Below are 20,747 nucleotides of genomic sequence, written 5' to 3' on the forward strand. Positions count from 1 at the left end.
CTTCCCACCTCCACTCCAGTGCCCAGCTAATGCTTTTGTCGGATGCAGTGCCCATGAGAGCATCCAGAGCATGAGCAGCACCCTAGGGAGAGACCCAGTAGCAGATCCAGCTGCCCTGTTGTGTTGTGACTTCTCAGGGCACCAGAGAATGAGAAACACATGGGACTGGACACGTATTCCCACCCACACCCACCACCCTCACTGCTGGTGTTTCCCTAAATTAGCAACCACACAAGGAAAACTCCAGGTAGAGTTTAACTCCAGTGTAGGGAGAAACAACAGCTGGAAAGGAGGGAGCACACAAGACACAGGACTTGCTTTCGAATAACCCTTCAACCTCAGGGTAATTACTGCTGTGGTGTTCTGAGGAAAACAAGGTCAGGAGGAGGAGAGCTCAGGGCAAGGTTCCCAGGGCTGTGCACAAGCAACTAGGACAAGGGTGTTTGTTCGGCCTTTTGAGGGGCTACAGCCTGGATTAGTCTCAGAGAGAATGCACGACCCAGAGGGAGCTGCAGAAAAAGCATCAGCCTCTCTAAAAACAGAAAGCAAAATGTTTTCTTTCTGTCCCCAGAGGCATGAATGCCAATGTCCTAGGAGCGTGCATGGGAAAGGATATTAAGAAGCGAGTTGTGGAGGCCAGATGCAGCAATGCTCTCCACAGGGACAGTGCTGCTTGCAAGTTCCAGTGGCTCTTTGAATGATATGATGGAGAGGGGCATTCCGTGAGAAACCACACTTGGGAAGTGTCTCTGCTGTCCCAGTGGGAAGCTCTGGACATGGGCAGCAGAGAGGAGAGAGGAACAACCTGTCAAGAACAGGGAACAAAGGAGGAACAGAGGCAGCTCCCACAGGCAAGCACCACGCCCGGGCTCCTACGGCCGCCAAGTTTTTGCAAGGGATGGCTCCACTTGAAAGAGCTGGGTAGGTCGAAGGTCAGGCATAATTTCACTCCCTTCTGCAGGGACTACTTAGGCCTTGCTGTTGCAGTATTTACCACTGGGTTTGGTTTCTTCTGCAGAGAGATCTGCCAGATTCTGCTCTGCATAACCCTTTCCAAGCTGTGCTGATAGCAGATAGCCTGCTTCCCGTAGCTGGGGTGATAAAGAGAAAATAGGTGAAGATGGGAGCCATGCATTTCTCTGATGCTATCTTATTTATTTTCCAGCTTATACAAAGGTGTTTTCCTGTGAACAAGAGAGGTGAGCAATGCACAGGTGATCCCTTGCCCAAGCGTAAAGCCCCCATCTGCCATAAAACTGACCAGGGCGCGTTTCGTGGCTGATGAATGTGCAGTGACAGCTTTGATATCAACACAATTTCATGTTCCTTCCCTCTACTCCCTCTTAGAAACTCACAGGACCTCACCCCACTGCAATCAGGTAGCAAATATGCCCCTCCATCCCCCGCTCAGCCCTTGAATGGATCTTGTTTTGGGTAGCAGCTCCTATTGTTTCAACTGTCTGTTCTGTAAAGGACTTCACTGGCTTAGGTGTATCTCAAAAGTCAGCTGTTACACCCCAGAGGAACTCCCCACCCAAAATGCTCCCACAACACTCCTTGAAACGTGGTTTTCCTCTCCCACCCCAGTTTTGAGAGCCCCCAAAAAAATCCCCAACAGAGGTAGCCGTCATCCTTCACCGGCACCACTCTTTAAGAGTTCAAAGCTGTGGTTCAGGCCACAACACAGGTCCTGGGAAAGTTTCCTGTCATGTGGGATCAGGCCTCCCATCCTGCCACACATGTTAGCCACTCTGAGTGGGAAGGAGAAATGATCTGTGGCACCACAGCAATGGATTAAGCCCCAGTCTGCTCCTAATCCCTCTAACAGGATAACCAAGGGCTTGTGCCAGCACCTCTAACCTCCTGTAGCCCCTGCCAGCGTCACTGGCCTACCAGCACGAGGTTTCCAACAGCTGCCCAAGACATCCACTGGCTGGGACAGTCCTTGCATGTAGCCTGACTCCTCTGTTTAGTTTCTTGAGGAACAAAAGCCTTCCACACTCTCTGCCTTCTCCATCAAAAGGGTAATAACTTCTTTAAATACAGGCTGTACACTTAGGGATGCTACTGTTTAGAAATCTTCAGGACTAATCAAAAAACCAAGATACTGAATATCCTTGGGGCATGGAAAGCTCCATAAGGCTACTGAGAGCCCTTCAGGATATCTAAAACTTTCTGATTTGAAAGGAAGAAGGCAAAGGGCAGCACCATCCCCTGGTTTCACTCTGCTGCCTGCTGCTGATCTTGTCGGAGCTCAGATGAGATTCCAGCCAGTTTAACTTCAAGTCCTTTGCTCTAACCTAAATAAACAAGATTATACCCAGCTTAGAGCTGGTGTGTCTGTGTAAGGTACTTAATATAAGCACCTTTATATAACCCCCCTCTCTGAATCCTTTGCAGTCTTTAAGGATTTATCCATGCTTATCTCCAGCAGAAAAGGTGTTGCCTTCATCTTCCTCTGGCAGATTGGAAACCAAGGGCTGGAAGGGCTCGAGGGAAGGATGTGTCTCCCTTTATTTTGTCCATCCAAAAGCTAGACATGCAGGCTTGGCCTCTTAACACATGGCCTCATCAGCCAGTGGTAACAGCACCACTTCCTAAGGTCATTTGTAAATGCTGCAGCAGGAATTACCCTGGGAAATACCTGTCTCCTCACTGATGATGGATTAGCATCGACCTCAGGCCAGGATTAAAGCCCTTTGTGGTAGTGGCTCCCTGTGGTGCTCATCTCAGAGCACTGCCCAGGACAGACGGGGCAGTCCGGTCCCTCTGTAGCCTGCTGCTTGGGAGCACCAACCTGTAACACGAGCCCAAGCTCCGTGGTACACCAGGGTGCTTAATCCCTGATGGATTAGAAGCTTCAAGCGGCCCGTGCATTGAGCAGATACCACAGGAAGATAAACCATGGCTCTTTTGTTCTTTTTCAGGAAGCTTTTTGCAAGCTCCTGCCTTGACACAAAGCACTAAATTGTGTACTTGATAGCTTTATTATGCAGGTCCCTCTGATAAACCAGTTTTCTGTGGCAGATTTCTGATCCTCACCTTGTTACCATGCTCACAAGACCCTTCCTTACTCAAGGCACCAATTTGGTGCATGTGCTTTGCTTCTGGCACATGCTTGATGGAAGGTCCTCCAACGCCTGCAGGGCTTAAGGCAAGCTCACAGTCTGATTAAACACGGGCCTGATGGCGCTAATGCTGTATGAATATGGAACAACACTAATGAACTCTAACGAGCTAGACCACAGGGTTTGTTTGCAGGAGCCCAGAACCTGTCCTACCGGCTGGTGGAGAAGAGGCAGTTTGCTCATTAGTGCACGCTCCCCTCCCACCCATCCATGGAGAGAGGCTCTGCCCAGGTGGAGGCTTTATTATAATTTGTAAAGTTGTCTTTTGATCTCCGTATCTCGAAGCATAATGAGAAGGTTTGAACTCTGCCCGTCCCACCCTCTCCATACCTCCCACTTGCTCTGATCCCTCAGAACCTGGCAGGCAAGGGGAGAGCTGCCCCAGCTCTAGGATTCTCTCCTTCCTGGAGAGAAGCATTTTTGTGGCCTTCTAAAACACGCTTCAGTAACCACAACCATGGCTGATGTAGCAGGAAAGCATTAGCCCCTGCACACCTTCCTCTCTCTCAGAAACACACCTGACCCTGTGAGGGAATCCAGGGTGATCACATCTCAAAAGCAGCTCCTTATTCCCTTGGTTCCCCCAGGCCAAAGCAGCTCTTGGAGGCCACCTGGAGCCACTTGTGCCCCTAAGTGGAGAGGCTGGTGACCACTGATGCAGGATGTTGGCTCCTCAGCTCTGGAAGGAAGTTCCTGGTGACCGGTGCCTTCTGCTGGAGCTGCTGCAGGAGCTCCTGTGCTGGCACAGAGCCAAACATCCCACTCATCCCGTGACCCATCACAGCCTTCCCCTGATGATTCTGTCTCTCTCCCATCTGGGATCGATCCTGCACTGCTGGCACACCAGCTGAAGCTCCTTCTCAACCACTTCCTGCCCCTTGGGCTGCAGCCTCCGGAGCCGCAGCGGAAACCGCAGCAAGAGCTCGTTTGGCACCGCGCTCTGTGTCCAGGACAGCCGGCTCAGCCACTCAGTTACTCCTCTCCCATGGCTCCTCCTTCTCTGAGAAGGAAATAAAAACAAGCTCCAAGGCAGCCGTGTGTCCCCAATGAAAGCCATCTGTCAGAGCCATAGCCATGGTCCCACTGGGCTCTGGTCAGGGTGTCTGGCCCTACCATGGAGAAGCGCACGTAGCCAGTCCCAGGGGCAGCACGCACCCAAGGGGACATGAGGCTGGAGCAGGGGGTGCCACGGGATGGCCAGGCAGCTGTGTCCTCTCTGAGCACTCTGCCTGGGGCTGTGCTACCTCCTCTCTCAGCAGCGACAACAACTTCCAGGCAAGGAGCCAGCTGATAGCTCTGCACATGCACAGATGTCTCCATACAGTTCCCATACACACTGTTTGGAGCAGTGAAGAGCTCCCTCGAAGAAACAAGAGTGAGTTGATGGGCAGGGATATCCACCCATCTCCCCTACCTGCTTCACAAATTTCCTCCAAGTGATATTTCCTAGCACTTAGTTGTGTGGCCCTTGTGAAGACTCCCAAGTGTTTCCCCATCCCTGTCAGGAGGTTTATACCAACATGTTTTTACAACTGACATTGTTAGTCATACTCCATATGTCCTCTGCAATCACCCCTCCTTCTCAGTGGGATCTCCCATCACACCAACTACTTTGTCCAGCCTCCAACAGAGCCTTTATTAGAGCGTGAACCCATTTGCCTTCTGCCATCAACTCCCCCTCCAGGCATTTTCACATTTCACTGTTCCCTCTCACCTCCCTGTTCTATTCCATAGATCAGTTAATAATAATAGATCCCACCTATTCTATCTAGTGTTCTTGGAGAGCTAAGCAGCTGCAGCTCCAGTGCTGAGTCCCACTACATGTCCCCAGCTGGCAATGGGCTGCTGCCCTGCAAACCCCAGCAGTAAAACAGTGACTCTCACTGCAGACATGCAGAGTAGACGCAGAGTGAAAACATGTGGGTTCAACAGCCCTCAGCTCCTAACAGGGCTTTGCAGCTTACCACAGCATTCCATTTGGTCCATGCTCTGGGCCAGGTTTGTTTGTATCTCTTTTAAGATGTCCTCCAGGGACCTACAGATGCAGCCCCAGCACCTCCTTTAGCACCAGAGCAGTTATTAGGGGCTTGTGTGGTAATCTGTGTCCAATTTAGGAAGCTCTCTTCCACTCCTTGCTAACCCACCTCAGCACTGAGGTAGAAAACAGAATGGAGGTCACATCAAGATCTGATGTGGCTCATTTCTATGAGCAGGGCTGGCTTCTTGACACTGTGCTGCACACACCACTCACCTGAAAGAACCCCAGAACCTCCCCTCGGCCCAGAGGGAGGTGCAGTCCCTTTAGCTGTGAACAGGGCTTATTTACTGTCTCCCTCCTCTGTTGTCTGCCTGCATCTTCTCCCTTTAGGGTGGGTTGTTTTCTGCAAGACCTGAGAACATAAGAACACATCTACCTGTGCTTCCTCCTGCTCCAGCTACACCTGCACATCTGCAGGCAGGAAGAGGAGAGGGGAGCAGCCCTGCCAGCTGTGAGGACAGTGACCCCAGCCTCAGGCCAGCAGCAGGGCTGTGTTTTGCAGAGCACGTGCAGCCCCACGCAGGAGGCACGTTTGCTCCTGCTGCCTGTGGTTCCTGGCAGGCTTTCCAGGGAGCAGCCCTCAGCTCACAGAGCTGCTTGTTCAGGAGCATGTTGTGTTTTTGCCTGGGCTTGCAGCTGCCTGTCAGCTGCTGTACAAACACAGCCCTGTCTCCCATCTCCCCCCGGCCTCTCCTCGCTCCTCAGCCCGGCTCTTTGCGGTGCTCAGGATTAGCCACACCTCAGCTGGGTAAACAGGAGCTGATCCTGCCCATCAGCCAGGGGCTTTGCAGCCTCAGCTGCCGCAAGCAAGAAGTGCTCCTTTATTTTTCTCCCAAGTAAATCTTCCTTTCATCATTCAGCAGATCTGAAGCCCTTAATTAGACACAGCAGTGGATGTGATCAACTGCATTGGCTTCATCTTCTATTTTCTTTCTTTATCCATTTATTTTCTTTCTTCATCCTTTTATTTTCTTTCTTCATCCTTCTATTCTCTGCTTTTATTCCACTCAGCTTCCCTATCTTCTGAGCTGTTCTTCATTTTCTCACTCCTTTTATCCACTTTTTGTTTTTATACCCATCTGAGTAAAGCCACCCTTCCTTTCTGTATGTCACCTTCTGTGTGCTGAATAATGAACTAATGAACTATTCTGGTCTGAAAAAAAGCCCTGGAGGTTGTTCCTAACTCCAGCCAGCACCTTCGTCTTCATCCCAGCTCAGAGGCAGCATTTCCTGCAAATTTCTACCTGGCTCTGAAGGGATGCTGAGCAGAGAAGGAGGAGGACACCCATTCCCTGCAGCACAGCACCCTCTAGCCTCCGCCGGGGCGGTAGCTCTTTCCTGAGCTGGAAGGAAGAACCTTCACCATCATCACTCAGCCACGCATCCTCCCATCCTGCCACACTCCCCACACATCCAGCCCGGCTCCCCGCATAACTCCTGCATAACAAAATCCTCCTGCACCATTACTGCTAAATCCCAGGATGGATTTCATAGGAACTCCGGAGCTCAGGATTTTAGAGCTGGTCTGCTCTGAGGAGATGTGTGGCAAATCAGACGTCATTTCCCAAAAGTTGAGACATCAGTTTTGCAAGGTGGAGCCGGCAATGAGCCAAGGTGGAGTCAGCCTGGAGATGGGTCATTACACAGCATCAGCAGCACTGTTTATTTCCTCCAGCCCATGCAAAGCATTAACTCAGAGATGGTACAAAGGGAAGTGCTGCTCCTGCAAAAACAGGTAAGGTCAGCCAGAGGAATGGAGTCCAGTAGCTCTGCAGCTGCTCTGTTTCCTTGGGACACTGATCTGCAGCTTTCCAGGTGCCTGTGAGTGGAAAAGGGTGGTCACTCTCAGCTCACCATGGCCATGGTGGCAGATCTTCACTGCTTGGCTGTGACTGCCAGTGCATCCCCAGGAAGCCATCAGGCAGGTGGAGATGCTCTGGATTAGCCTTTCATCCCAGCCATCCCACAGCTCTTTGCAGCTTCCTGCTCACCTACCCTCCTTGCCAAACTCTGGCTCCCATGGACCCACCAGCCTCACCCACAACCCTCCTCCCTGCACCAGCATCAAGCCCATTTCCTCTCACCCCTGCCTTCCTTCTACACCTCCAGGAAACAGAGCTCTGGCTCTCTGCTCCCAAACACCATCACTCATTCTCCCAAATCACAACTGTAACCATTTCTTTTGTACTCACCATCATCCAAACAATGTTGTGTTCTCCCTCCCTCCCTTCCTCCCCCATCTATCCCAATTCCCACTATTTTGGCACAAAATCAATCTTCCGCCTCCACTCAATTTATTTCCATGAATATTGCTCTCTAGTAAAAGGCCCATTCCTCAGGCAATACTAAAATTTGGATTTTTACAAGGGACTGCTAATCCCATTGTTCAGTTCACTGAACAGTTTGCAGGATTGCAACCCTGCATTCTCCTCAGGCACCACTACTTCTATGGAAACTTTCCCACAGAGAGAATTTTGCAAGCAGCTACTGAAAAAAAAAAACCCATAAGACTGTGGCCATAGTAGACTCCTTTGCCAGCTTTCTGAGGTGGGACAATCACAGCCTTTCTAGACTCCAACCTCAGCAACACACTGAGGCAATAGTGGCAAATGTCAGACAGACCACTTGGGATTAAACAGAAGACCAGTGGTTTCCTTTATTCAGCAAGACATCTTGGAAACTCTCCAGAAGCTCATACATCCTTCTGGCTCCAGTACATCCATTTCTCTGAATCCACCCTGCTTTCCCCCAGAGATGCCTCCTCTTCCTGCTCTCACTGCTTGCTAAACACCTGCTGCTCTGGTGCCACCTTCCCTGCACAGAACTCCCCTGCTTCTGCAGGTGGCTCTAGGGACAGGTGCCACACCAAAGCACTGCCTGGCACCTGCAGCTGTATCTTAAGTTCAAAATGTGTGAAATCAGCAGAAACAGCTCTAACTGAACTAGAGGGGGCATTAAAGGTGGCTGCAGAGAGCAAGTCTGCTCAGCCTGGCAGCTTTTGGGGCAGAAGGTATCCTGAAGGTAGGAATTTCACCTAACCAGACTCCCTGGAGTAGTGTCGTGGCACAGGTTCCTCTCAGGGAGATGCAAGATGGATCCTTCTCCCAGACCACTGAGTTTGTTTGTGGAGCCAGGCAGGGTCCAAGCGCCATGGAGCAACCAAAAGCAGGACCAGCAGCACTGCTGATGCCAGGAAGTGATTTTTAAAACCTCTTCCTCTGGGGAGCAGCTGTGGCTGGATGTGGGATAAAAGCAGTGAGCTGGCTGCTAGGAAATTGTGGACAGAAGCAGCAGAACACAGCATGGTAAAGTGCTCAGCTCAGTGGCATTTCTCTTTTGGCCGAAAGAATTTGGGAATGCAATAGCCCATCTGCTCTGAAATGATCAGTGATGCTCTCTGTACAAGCAGTCTCAGCCCTCTGGGGTTTGGGAGAAAAACAAACAAAAAAAATAGTCATAAAGTCTCTAGCAATAGCTTTCAGCCATTAGAGGAGACCAGAGTTTATGGTTTAGAAGGGACAAAAAAGTGGACAGCAGTACCCAGAAGGGCTGAGGTCAATCACTTCAGTTCTATAATTAGGAAATAAATAGCGTGCTAAATAAACCCAGAGTAGAAGCTTTTGAGGAGTGTAACAGAGCTGGAAGTTGGCAAGGAGCAGCTGAATGAGAATGTGATGGAAAAATACAGATCAGGTGGGCCACGTGCCACCTCCCCAGCTGGTTTGTATGATGCAGCCGTTCTCCCATCCCTGGCACTTGCCTCTGTTCATTGCCAGCTCCTCAGGACAGAGGCTGGTCTATTTAGAGCTCTGCAAAGTGCCCATTACTCTTTTAGACACCATTTTCAGAAAATATGTAAGAGTCCAAAGAGCACTGTGCCTCCAGATCCAGCAGGCTCAGGAACAGCATGGCTCTGCAGCCCACAAGCCAAAGCCTCACTGGCACTGCAGGGAAGGCAGAACAGGAGAAGAGGAAAAAGCATTGCCTTTATTTCCATCTGCAAAGCTTTTTTTGTGCTCACATGTCACTGACAGGCACTTTGCTTATTTTCAGCTGGCAATCAAACCCTGCCTAAGAGGTGTTTTCCTTTTTGCTCCTGCCACACACTGCCATAGATGAACACCCTGATGTTTCCTCTGGCAAAACGGTTTCCTCAGGGGTGCAAAGTCTGCAGGAGTCCTTCAGTGCACAGCACGTTTGCTGAGCAGGAGAAAAGCTGGGCCAGGGGAAATGAAGCAGAAAAACAGTTCAGAGTTGTGGCAGCAACAGCCAAAAGAGAGAGGGATGTGAAGAACAAAAGGTGATTGTCACCACGGTGTTGCATGGGGGTGTCTCGGGCTGGCTCAGCAGCACGTGGAGTTCTCTGTGCCTGGTACCTTTCCAACTGCTGCAGTTAAAAAGATGGGATTTTCATTAGGCTTTTTTTGGCCTCTCTGTACAGAGGTAATTGCCTGCCCAAAGCACAAGGCAAAGCTGCATTCTTCCTGTGCTTGCAGTTCCCAGCATGTACAACTGTCCATTTTTGCCACACAGCTCAGAGAGGGATCCTCCTGTCTCCAAAGCATTGGGTTGTTCCTGGACACTCCCACCCCACCTCTCAGCAATACCAGCAGGCTGAAATATCTGCTGGGCTGAAGCAGCTAAATCCTTCCCTAGAAGGCTGGAAATGAAGCTCAGCTCTTTCCAGCACTGTTCCTTTGGGGATGGCTCAGGCTCAGATGGCATTTTCTGGGTATGAGCTGTTCACTGTGAGTGGCACAGCCTTGCCCCTGGCTCTGGGCCAGAGTGCTCCACCCATGGCACAGGCACCCAGGGCTGCTGCAGCACCAACCCTGCAGAGCCCACCAGCCACAGCAACCCCCCACATACCAGCTGTTTTAACTGCCCAAAGTCAGATTTGCATTCCCAAAATGTTCTTGCTTCCCCTCAGACATCTCTGCTCCCACACTACAAGGTGCAGCTGGAACCCCTCAACACTGCCCAGAGTAAAACACCAGTGACCTGCGCTGGTTCTTCCCTCCCTTTCTGGAGACACAGCACCTTTTCCATCACTTCCCTCCTTGGGAACACAGCTCAGGATTCTGGCTCACACTGCCACAGCCACCTGTGAATTTATGCTGCCACCCCTTCAGTGTTCAGCTCTCCTCAGCAAGAAGTGAGCAGCAAGTTTGGTTTGCTTTGTTTTGTGACAGGTCTGTAACAATGCTCTCTTCTAACAGCTGAGCTTCTCTCACTCCAACAGTCTCAAGGACTTAAAATAAAAGCCTTGCCTGGAGGCTCAGCTCGGGTTTGAGGCATATTTTCCTGCCCGGATCTGTTTTTTCCTGCCTGGATCAGATGGTGAAAGAGCTAAGGTACACCTGGAATCAATTGGACTGCAATTTTCTGCAATCAAACTCAAACACATTCCTCAAATACCTAAAGCTGAGTCTGATACCGGATGTTTATCTGCTGAGCCTATCTGCTAACTTGATACAAGCATAGCTGCCTTGAGACACACCAAACCTCAGCCCAGCTGAGCTACTGACAAATTTAGCAACCATAAAACCCTGGGTATTTTCACAAGGTTAATTAAAAGATAAGGAATACAACTCTGTTTGACTTGAGTGGTGTGGGATCACACCTGTAGCAAGCGTGGAGAGAGGAGGATGCTGTTTGTCCTGCCACCTTCATTCCAGAATTTCCCTCTCTGCCCTTACCCAGAGCTCCCTCCTTCCCTGTGACTCAGGCTACAGCAGTTACTCATCCCTCCACGTACACAGCGCCCTGGAAAATGTGACTTGCTCCTTGAGAGCTTTCTCCACGTAGGAAGCTCCAACACCCAGTAAACAGAGGAAACATTTAAAATATCTGAAATGAGAGGAAGGATTTTTCCATCCAGTTATATAAAGCAACCATTAACACAGCTCAGAACGGTTGATGTTACCAACAACGTAACGCAGGGCTCTTCTGGAAGAATATAAAAAACACAGGTTTATAAACATCACATCAGGGACAGTTTTTTAACTTATAATTTATTTTCCTCCCAGTGCCATTGAGATGGGGTAGGGTCCATCTACCTGAGAGGATTTTGCTGCCCCCATCACAGACCCCACTTGGTGGGACAGTGCTGAGCACTCTGAGGGACCAGGGCAGAGCCTTCACTGCTGCCAGCTCTGAGGGACCCTTCACCATTGCCAGCACAGCCCAAGGCTGCTCCGAGGGACCAGGGCAGAGCCAAGGCTGCTCCCAGCGTTCGCACCCAGAGCTGGGCCCACGATAAACAATCCCAGCGTGCTGACGGCCCAGCCACCATTCCTAAGGCTCGAAGGTACTGTTTGTAAAAGACGCAGTATTATGTAAGCAGCAGCGGGTACATCACACGGCTTATCGGCAGCCTGGAGGGATCTTTGCTCCTCAACACCACCCAGCTCCGTAGCACGGAGGAGCAACCGTGTCCTGCAGCTGGAGCCGCTCCCCAGGCTGCGTCCCCCACACCATGGGGAGTGACTGTGGCGGCAGGAAGTGGCGGTATACTGAAAATATAGCTGAGGAAAAGGCTAAGGCTGCCCCTACCCCTCCCAGCCCGCCGTGCCCGCAGGCCCCGCTCAGTCATAGTCGCGACACCACGGGCACCGCCGCTGCCCATAGCCCCGCCCTGAGCCCACGGCCGCTGCCAATCACCGTCCTCCGCCTGACTGACAGGTTCCCGAGCCATTGGGCCCGCAGTGTCCCGCCCCCCGCTCTGCTCTAGCCAATAGCACCCGCGCGTCAGTGATGGAGCGCCCGCCCCCAGCTAGCCTTCTGACCAATCAGCTCGCGGGTCTGGGCGGAAGAGGCGCTGCGGTGGCCAATGGGAGGGAGAGGGCGGCCGGTAAAGGGCAGCGGGCGGCGGGCCCGGGGCAGACGGGCGGGAGCTGTGGTGGGAGCCGGTGGGGCCCTTGTGCCCGGCCGGGGCTGCAGGTGAGGAGGGGGCGCCCGGCAGCACCTTCCCGCAGGGCTTGGGGAACGGCTGAACCTCCTTCGGTTCTTCTCGGCGCGCCTGGGGGGCTGCCCGCGGCCGGGGCGGTCCCTGCCCAGCCGTGCGCTGTGAGCACGCTCGGCCCCGCGTGTTCGTTGCCCGGGGGACGGCGGGGATGTCGCTCGGTGGGGCTGTGGCGGTTGGGGCCCGGGCCCCTCGCGGTTCTCCCGGCGCTGGGAGCTCTGGGGATGGCGGTGCGGTGACAGCTTCCCCCGTGGCTGCCTGGGGTGCGGGACAGGGGCGGCAGTGTGGGCAGCGATCCCGGGGCTCGCAGGGAAGAGAGGGGAGGGGAGGGATGCGATCGGGGCTGGGAGCCGAGCGGAGAATGGTCCTGTGTAAATGAGAGCCGGGGGATCGTGCCCCTGTCAGGCCATTCTGCTCCCGATAAATCAGGCTCTTCCCTGGTGCTCCCGCTCCAAGGTCCTGACCCTGCTCTCAGCATCGTGCATCAGCTGCAGGCTCCCTTTTGTTGCCTGCTGTTTGTTACCCTGTGTGATGGGGCTCTGCTCCATCCCGCACCTTCAGGTGTAACTTGTGCATCTCCTCCAGCACAGGAGGTGTCCATCTGTCTATCACAATTGATGAGTTACAGCTGCTGAGATGTCTCACCTGATGCTATCTTGTTTGCAGAGGTATGTCAGGAGCAGTTTTATCCATGCAGTTATGGCTGGAGGGATTGCATTCTGTACTTTCAGTCTCATGTAGGTTCTCTCAGAGAATTCCTAGCAGCTTCCTCTTATTGTTGATGAACAATTGTCACTGATCTGGCAAGTATAAAGATTCCTGTCAGCCTCTTAGATTGCTTTTTGGCTTTCACAGCGCTGGTGTGTTCTTCTGTAACAAATGTTCCTGGCTTGTTAGTCAGCTAGCTGGTACAGTGTGTTCATCTTCCATGCCTCATTTATCAATTATTATCATGCTCAGCCATGTTCATAATATTGCTTAGGTTGATATATTCAAGTCCCTGCTGATGTGGTGTCCATAGAGCACTCAGTTCAGTTGTTTGTATTCATGATATCTCATTTTTAGACTTTCTTTGATAAGGTGTATTTCCTGTGCAGGGAGTTTTGTCTTGGGTTGCTCTCTTATCTTTCATGACTCACCACTCCCTAAGGTGCTTGCTTAGTTCAGATCACAAGAGAAGTTTCAATAGCTTCTCTTGCCTCTTCTTAGATCAGAGGACATTCAGCCATTCTTCTTATTCCAGACCTCGCTTATTTTGGTCTCAAAGTCAAGAGTAAGAACAGGAAGGATATGAAAAGAAAAGTAAAAGCTAATGTTTAAGTTCTTCCATTCTCCTGTCTTAGTCTTGAAAATAGTGCTTTTGCATGGGAGGTCCTCTGTGTTACTAAGTGAATTAGCTGCACAAAAGATGAGGCTGACCTAAGATTGTGCCAGACAGTCTTTTTTAGGTGTGGAAGAGAGGTGGAGGTTGTGGATAAAACCTTCTATCTTGCAGAACTGTTTCTGAAGAAACTTAAAAATTAACTTGTTCTTATTTTCCTTTAAAAGCTGTATTTCTCTATTCAGAGAGTGAATAGCAGCTTAAACTCTTAGTGCTTCATAAAGCTGCTTTATTAAACCTGTCATGTGAAAACTCAGAGATTAACACATTGAAAGAGTTGTACTGGGAAGGAAAGGTGGCAAAATAAGACTGTTTGACCTTGACACAGGCACATGAAGATGTTTTCTAAGTTCCAGCTATACTCCAGGTGGGATTTGGTGTAGGATAGGAAATGAGTGCTTTAGAGCAGTGAAATGCCTGGGTGCTACTGGCTTTACAGTGTCCTGTTACCTTTCTTCATCCATCTCTCTTGCCTCTTCATCCAGACTTCCACACTGCCAGCTCTGTACCAGAACTTGGATTAAGCTAACCAAGAACAGGATTTTTCAGTCTCTGTTAGGAGTGTAAGTGCTGGGTTCTTGGCTGCTTGTAATTCCTACTGAAAGGTGCCAAGACCAGCCTGAAACTGGTCACTTGGACTTTGCAGCAAAAGCCTAAACAATCGTGGTTTGTTAGTGCTTTGGAGTCTTCATCTACACTTCTGAGTTTCTCTGGAAAAGTGTGTTTTGTGATGTGTTACACTCTGAATTGCTGTTCTTAATGTGCTGTAGTTCAATTGATCTTGTGTGCAAGTATTTACCCTTCTTCTGCCTATATACCTTGCAGAGTTTACTCTTATATGCATTTAAACATCTGATCAAACTCAGCTGATTGATTGAATTTCGATTGATTTCATTTCAGTGTGCAAGGGCAGACTGTCCTTCTTGTGCAGAAGCAGAATCCCCCTTGCCCAGTATACATGGGTGGCAGGGATGGTGCCCTGTGGGGCAGCTGTCTTAGCATTTTCTGGCTCTAGCAAGGCTTCTGCACCCAAGGGCTTGCCTTTCATTTAGCTCCCTCAGCTGACTTAATAATAAAGATTGTGTCTGTTTGCCAGCCGTACTCTGCCAGTGTCAGGCAGCAGTAATTGAAAATGCTTTGCAAAGCAGTTCAGTACAAACCAGGTGCTTGAAACGTCATTGAGTTCTTAGAGGTAATGGCAGTGGAAGGCAGTGCCAGGCCTGGCAGAGAACAGATTTTATCAGTATCTCCAGACTGACCAACCTGTACAGCTGCTTATTACTCTCTCTGCTGTTGAGTAATGTTTTCATTTCTTCTTATCATGGGTTCAGTCTGACTAAAACAAATTACATTGACAACTCAAAATGAGTTTACCTCTTGGAAATGCTGAACTTTTCTGAACTGTCTCATGTCTTACTTGCAGGTAACTGAGCTGCAGCCCTATTCAGGGCGTCAAGTACTCAAAAAGTATAGTACAGATTCCTCACAGGAAGGGACAAGTGACTGCTGCTGAGAGTACCTTGTCCTGCTTCTAAACTTACCTCAAAGCATCCTCAAAGATGCTTTTGTATAGAGCTGCAGGTTCCAAAAAGCTTGTGCAGAGGGGATTCAAGACTTGCTCTTATCTGGAACACGCAGTTCTGTGAAGTGTTGGTTGAGCATATGTGAATATGAAGGGTTGTACTAAGTGAAACAAGCACATGCACAGTCATTTACAGTGACCCTCCTTGTATAAGAGGTAAGGACAAAATGTCCTAAAACATGAGCCTGTAATACCCCTAGCCTGTCACTGATTCAGCAGGAGAGAGGGCAATGCAGCTCTTTGCACATTGAATTGCTGGTGACTGCTGTAGTGCTCCAAAACCTCTCTTTTGGTTGCAGTGTGGGAGAACCTGAGTATTCAGCAATGGTGGTGGCAGTGTGTTGGTCAGCCTGTCTCTTTGTATGTAGTTCTTCTGTCCTGAAACGTTTTTGCTTCAATTTCAATGTTACTTGTGTGAATTATGTTACTCCTCTAGTGCAAGCCTTCTATCTGTCATGGGCAGGCTGTGAGAGAATGACTCTGCAAATCTCCTGCTCCCCTGCGGACAGGAGCTGCTCTTCAGGGGAACAAAGTAAGCAAGGTGTTTGTTATTAAAGACCTCAGTGAAACAGCACCTCAGCTTTTCATCCTGTTCAATATTTTGTTTTCGGGCTGCTTGAACTGGACCGTTGTCAAATAAAGTTGTCTTACCTGTGATTTGTTGTAGGTGGGCTTTCTCTGCTGTCTGTGGAGCATGTTCCCCACGTATTCAGCCCTCTGGCTGAGCAAACAGCTGTGATGTGTTTGGACTTTGAGCTATTCCTCCAGTATGTTCAGCTGAGCCCTGTGGCAGTGTGGGAATGGAGGAGTTGCAGTCAGAGGATAAATGAGGCTTTAACAATGTGATGCTTCAAAATATAATGAAGGAATAGAGCAGTCTTCCTTGAGAAGAGTTGGTCTATAATGCAGTTTTTATTAGCTCACTTAGCTCTCTGTGGCTTGATTCCAGCAGCATTCCCTCAGCTACTGAGCATGGTTTGTTGGGTTCTCTACAGTCTGCTTACTCCATTTCTTCCCTGGAGCTTAATGCTGCTCCCTGGCACAGTTATGTGGTAGGCAAGGCACACCTGCTAATGCTGTAGGACTGTGCAAAGGTGTTATCCAACATTCCTCTCTGTACCTGGAAGTTATCTTGACCTCTTCAAGGACCTATAGTTACATAAGGTAGTGGTTGGAGAGACAGTCCCAAGTCTCTGCACCTTATCTTATAGGAAAGGCTCATGTTATTTGAGCAAACATAATTATTTGACTACTGCAATTAATAGATTTCAGTGAAGTCAGCGTCTGCTCCTGTCTTGGTTTAATCATGTTCATGAGGTGTGTGCAATAAAAGGTAATGCAGAGGTTTTCAATCCATTTGACACAAACAGGAACCAGGATAAGGTGATATAACAAGGACTCTACATAGCAACCTTAACTAATATATTAAAAGCTGCCTGTCCTGAAATAGAACTGTTTCTGATTTAGTTAAGATGATATTGTGGGGAAACAATGGCAGTTCCTGTAGTTAGGAGGAAGTGAATATCAAGGCTCATTTGACTGCAAATTAACATTCTTGGAGAAGTGAAAGTGCTGAAGAGCCTTTGCCCCTCTTGGCTATAGATTTATTCTTGGGTGCATTTTTAAGCAACCTGCCTTGGGCTGTACACCCAGCCCTCTGAGATGCTTGATTTCTGCTCTGAAGGTGTAGAACTCCTCAAGGGCAAGGTGAAGAGCTCTGGTTCAAGGCACCTGTCTTTCTGACTGTGCTGATGGTTCTTTGTGCTGTGAACTTTATCCCTGTAACCTCACAGTACCTCTGAATTTAGTGTGGGCCAAGTTTGTAGCTGATGAAAAGGTCAAGTTCCAATGAAGGCACCAGCCAAGAATTTTTTTCAGAGCAGGGTGTAAACAATACTTGTTGGTTTCTGTACTTGCCAACCAGCCAAATCCTGACCTGGGTATGGCCCTGGCCCAGGGAGGGATTTGCACTGAGGACTTCAAAAGGCTGTCCAAATAGTGTTCTTTAAACATCCTTATGATGGGGCATGTCAGTGTGCCCTCTTTATTTTGGAGATGAAATCTGTCACATGTTGGGCAACAAACCTGTGGTGGACTTTGCCAAACTCCTGAGGACTGCACTTTATCTCTCATGGCCACATCTAACCCTAAACTTAAGTGCCTTATGTGCTCAGCTAATTCTTAATTATACCCTCTGTGCTCTGAGACTTAGCTGGCTCTTTTAAATGGCCAGAAGTACTGAGTGATGCATCAAGATCTCAGCATTTGCCTCTGACGTGTTCTCTGAGCCACGCTGAAGGTAATGGGAGGTTCTGCACTGGGTGAGCTTGGGCTGGGTAGATGCCAGTCTCAAGATAAATGCTGTTATGACTTGCTTTTTGTGCCTAAGCTGATGAGGCATAGTATTGGTGTGGCCCTAAAATACTTGTGCCTGTGTAGTTTTCAGGGAACAAAGCAGTTTAGACTTAACATTTTCCCATGAAAACAAAGGCACTTTTTATAGAGCTGCTGGGTAAAAGGATCTGGAACTGTGCAATAAAGCTTGAGGCTTTCCTCATGAGTCCTCTTACACAGGTTCTGTACTTGTCCTCCAGTGCTTAGTATGGCAACCTTTCCCATCAGGACACATGCTTCAGAGCCCTTCTCAAGTATTTTCATCTTCGTCTGCATGGTTTCTAAACATTATCCTCTGCATTTAAACTGCTGAAAGCTCAGCAGTGTGACACTTTGTGCACTTCCTGGAGTGACATTTGAGTAATATGCTGGCACGAAACTTGTCTTTGTTTAAAAAACTATGCAGGGCTCTACTTTTGACCCTTTCCTTAATGAACTTCCTTTCCACATAATGTGGTTCTAAATATCTTACCTGGCAGTGACAAGCCTGTACCTTCTGGTTTTGCAGTGTATCTTTCAGAAAGGTCATTAGCTTTGGCTGATGTTAAAGATGTTAATTTCCTGGAAACATTCCATAAAGAACTAACTTCAGCCTTCCTCCTTAAAAAGGTGGGAAAAAACCCCCACCTTATTTCTCATCTCAGTCTGCGTAGGTGCAACTCTAAAGTAGGGTGGGTTTGCTTTCCTCTTGTCTGATATACTTGTTTTCAGGGTTTTATTCCCAAACTAAAATGTATGAAGCCACTCTGAGAAATGTCGAATATGTTAGTTAACAAAGTCTGCCTGCTTATATCTGTCAGAAATGGCCTCTCTGGCTCTTCTGAGTCCTAGTGGGTATTACTGTGCTTGGTAAGCTGTAACTGAATAGGGAATTGTTAAAGCCTCGCTGTTGGCCAGGCATTGTTTCCAGTGTTGTGGTGTCCAGCTGAGCTCTGAGAGCACCAGGCAGCCCAAATGCTGAGGGGTGGGGAGGCATCCACAAGGCTTTTGTACCAAGCTGCCCTTCCTGGAAATGGCATTCCTTCCAGATTCTTCAGGCCATGTAATGGAGAATAGCACATCTTGTTAGTGCAGCCCCTTTGCTCTTTGTGTTCCATAAAGCTGCATCCTTGCATTAGCCCAAAGCATTTCTAATGCCTCAGTGAAATGAGTCTGCCAGGCTTTCAATGGCTTGTTAAAAGGAGGGAGGATCCTGTGGGAATGGCTCCCTTTAATATCTTTGCTTTTTTAGTGTTGCTTTTCCAGTATGAAGAGTCAGACTCTGCTTTCGTGGGTGGAGGAGCTGTAAAGCTTGGTAGCTACCAAATCCTGTGTGTGCCCTGTTGAGTCACAGTGGCTTCTGTCTCTGGAAGTTTCCTCTCCACAGGAAACCAGAAACTGAAATGTGTACTGGTCTTGGATTTGTTGATAGTTATGAACTCACTTACTGAACAAGTAAATATTTTGATGATGGATTTCCCAAAAACCCAGTGTTTTTGAAAGGCCACATAAAGAATTTACTGTAGCTCTACTGGCTTTTGTTGTACTTGTGTCTTTCTGTCTGGAAAGGGTGAGACTTGGGATTTTTTTTCTCATTATACTTGTACAGATGATGTGCACTCTGTTAACAGTAGTGCTGAAATCTTTCCTGTAACATGATTTTCAGCTTTTTGTGATGAAAGGGCATATGACAAGGTCACAAATCCAGCACTCACTGTCCAGTGATTAATTTTAAAGTTATCCCTCAGTTAAAATTGGGATTTAACAACTTTGCTTGAGAGGCCTGCAGGTCTTTGGGGCTGTCATGCCTGTAAGTGGTTTAAAAAAAAAAAAAAGAATTCTGCAATTAGGATGCTTCAGAATAACATGCTTGAGGCCAAGAGCTTCAACTTCCTTGGGTTCCTTAATTTCAAATGCTTTGATGCATGGACAGGCTAGATTGCTTCCAGTGGTGTGCTTTTTGGTAATTTTGCCTAGCAGTCAATCCAATGTTTTGTATATGGAAAAAGCCAGATGTTTGTCCACTTAGATTAATGGCGACCCAGATAGGGGAGATTCTAGATTAAAATTTGTCTGGCTCAACCCTGTGGTTATCTGTCTTTTTTTGTTTAAACAGACAAATTTATTGGGTCAATGCAGAAAGGGTTTAACAAAACAGAAGCAAGGTGACCTCATCGCAGCTGGTTAAAGAGGGAGACATTTGTCCTAGGTGATTAGAGGCAAAGCTCAAATCCATTTTAGTAAGCTAAACCCTTGAAATTTTGGAGCTTGACTCAGCCCTTGCACATCTGCCCTGGCTGAGACAGGTGTGTTTGAGTCTTCAGAAATACCAGGCTTTAATGCAAGTGCCTCAAGTGACACAGCTGAATCCACAGAGCATGGAGTTTTCATGGGCTGCATCCACTGCTGAAATAATCACTGCAGAAAGCTGTGCCATTGAAGCAGTGCCAGCTTTGTGTTACATCTACAGGCTGATCTGAGCTTTTGGGTAAAGATTTTGACAAATACATAAACCTCTAGCACATGTTTGTGGCGTAAGTTCTGTGAATGTGTGCTTTAGACTGTCTAAAATGGAAAATACTAGTTCATAAGTGTCAAACATAATCCTGCCTACCAACAGCTGATTTTTCTGAAAGTAATGGCAAGCTTGTATGCTGTTTTAAGGGAGTGACAGGCTAACATGAGATATAAAAGTATGAGAAAAGATGTGGTGTGTTTGTAATCTGAAGATCAAATGGGAGAGAACATTTTAAGGGAGGTAGGGTTTAGTTGGATTAATTAGACTGAGTCACTGTTACAAAATCCTAATGACTAATTGTGCTCAGTTTTATTTTTAAAAATTAACTAAGGTGAAAGTTGTAAACAGTAAACTAGCTTAAAATCCAGGTGTCAGGATGGTCTCAGGTATTAGTACCTCTTAACTTTCTGAATAAAACAATGACAGGAAGATGTCAATGGAACTTCTGGGAGTTTGGTATGAGGGAGATTTGCTTGAGCACCTGGTTGTCCTTGAGTTCAGGAACCTGGTCTGCTCTTCCGCCAGTTGTACCTTCCCTGGTGAAACCATTGCTGTATTTTGCCTGTTGTCTCCTACAGAACTGATGGTAGTGTTGGTGAAATATTACCAAGCAGAGATGTGAGATAACATCCTGCAGCTAAACATTGTACTGGCACTCCTCTCATGATGCCCATGCAGAAGAATAGGAGGCTTTTTGTGGCCCATCTTCTCACTTCTGCGGTGCTGCTCAGAACTGGAAAAGAAGAGCTGAAGAGTTGTCTAA

At 48.5% G+C, this 20,747-nt stretch overlaps 1 protein-coding gene across 1 annotated transcript in view; it reads left to right on the forward strand.

The window, feature by feature from the left end:
• Positions 1 to 11,973: 11,973 nt before the first annotated feature.
• The window catches only part of ABHD2 (abhydrolase domain containing 2, acylglycerol lipase), a 34,284-nt gene continuing 25,510 nt past the window's right edge, over positions 11,974 to 20,747 (forward strand). The window contains exon 1 of the mRNA XM_005483438.4: positions 11,974 to 12,108. The gene's annotated coding sequence lies outside the window, so the exon portion shown is untranslated. The remainder of the gene's footprint in view (positions 12,109 to 20,747) is intronic.

The sequence above is a fragment of the Zonotrichia albicollis genome, chromosome 11 (assembly GCF_047830755.1).
Source record: "Zonotrichia albicollis isolate bZonAlb1 chromosome 11, bZonAlb1.hap1, whole genome shotgun sequence".
Lineage (NCBI taxonomy): Eukaryota > Metazoa > Chordata > Aves > Passeriformes > Passerellidae > Zonotrichia > Zonotrichia albicollis.